Below are 1,705 nucleotides of genomic sequence, written 5' to 3'. Positions count from 1 at the left end.
TCATATAATCCAACTTCTCGGATTATTTGCTCAACATATAGATTGAATAAGTATGGGGAAAAGATATAAGCTTGATGCACTCCCTTCTTGATTTTGAACCATGCAATATCCCCTTGCTCTGTTCGAACAACAGCCTCCTGATCTATGTACAGGTTCCCCATGAGTACAATCAAGTGGTCTGGAATTCCCTTTCTTCTCAATGTTATCCATAATTTGTTATGATCCACACAATCAAATGCTTTTGCATAGTCATAAAACACAAGTAAACATCTTTCTGTTATTCTTTGCTTTCAGCCAAGATTCATCTGACATCAGCAATGATATCCCTCATTCCATGTCCTCTTCTGAATCCAGCTTGCATTTTGGGAAGCTCTGTCAATATACTGCTGCAACCATTTTTCAATTATCTACAGTAAGATTTTACTTGCATGTGATACTAATGATATTGTTTGATAATTTCCACATTCTGTGCAATCACCTTCCTTCGGAATGGGTACAAATATGGATCTCTTCCAATCAGTTGGCCAGATAGTTGTCTTCCAAATATCTTAGCATAACTGAGTGAATGCCTCCAGTGGGGCATCCATTTGTTGAAATGTTTTAGTGAGTATCTGTCAATTTCTGGAGTCTTGTTCATCACCAATTCCTTCAGTGCAGCTTTGACTTCTTCCTTCAATATCATTGGTTCTTGATCATATGCCACCTCCTGAAATAGATGACCATCAACCAATTATTTTTGGTACAGTGACTTTGTGTATTGCTTCCATCTTCTTTTGATGTTTCCTGCATCATTCAATATTTTGTCCATTGTTCTTGTTGTTATGTGCCATCGAGTCAGACCTGACTCATAACTACCCCTCCTTGAGTTTCCAAGGTGGAATCACTACGGAAGTAGATTGCCCAACCTTCCTTTTGAGGAGTGGCTGGTGGGTTTGAACTGCCAGCATTCTGGTTAGCAGTCAAGTGCCTTAGGCCCTATGCTAGCAGAGCTCCCATTTTGCCCATACAATCTTTCAATATTGCAAATCGAGGCTTTAATTTTTTTCCTCAGTTCTTTCAGCTTGAGGAATGTTGAGCTGTGTTCTTCCCTTTTGGATTTCTAACTCCAGGCCTTTGCACATTTCATTGTAGTAAGTGGCTTTGTCTGCTCAAGCTGCTCTTTGAAATCTTCTGTTCAGCTCTTTTATCTTGTCATTTCTTCCATTTACTTTAGCTAATCTCCACTCAAGGGCAAGTTTCAGAGTCTCTTCTGACATCCAATTTGGTCTTTTTTTCCTTTCTTGTTTTTTTAATGACCTCCTGCTTTCTTCATGGATGATGTTCTTGATGTCATCCCACAATTCCTCTGGTTTTTGGTCATTGGTGTTCAATGCATCAAATCTATTTTTTAAATGGTCTCTAAATTCAGGAGGGATATTATAAAGATTATATTTTGGCTCTCATGGACTTGTTTTAATTGTCTTCAACTTCAACTTGAACTTGCATATGAGCAGTTAATGGTCTGTTCCACAATCAGCTCCTGGCCTTGTTTTTGCTGAAGATACTGAACTTCTCTATCACCTCTTGCCACACACCTCTTGTCAATCTGTACTGCATCTGGTGAAGTCCATATGTATAGGCATCGCTTATATTGTTGAAAAAAAGGTATTTGCAATGTATAAGTCACAAGTCTTCCAAATTCTATCATGCAATGTCCAATGTTATT

The sequence above is a fragment of the Orycteropus afer genome, unplaced genomic scaffold, assembly GCF_000298275.1.
Source record: "Orycteropus afer afer isolate SDZICR_OR568_19922 unplaced genomic scaffold, OryAfe1.0 scaffold00011, whole genome shotgun sequence".
Classification (NCBI taxonomy): domain Eukaryota; kingdom Metazoa; phylum Chordata; class Mammalia; order Tubulidentata; family Orycteropodidae; genus Orycteropus; species Orycteropus afer.
Note: the sequence above shows the minus strand (reverse complement) of the source record.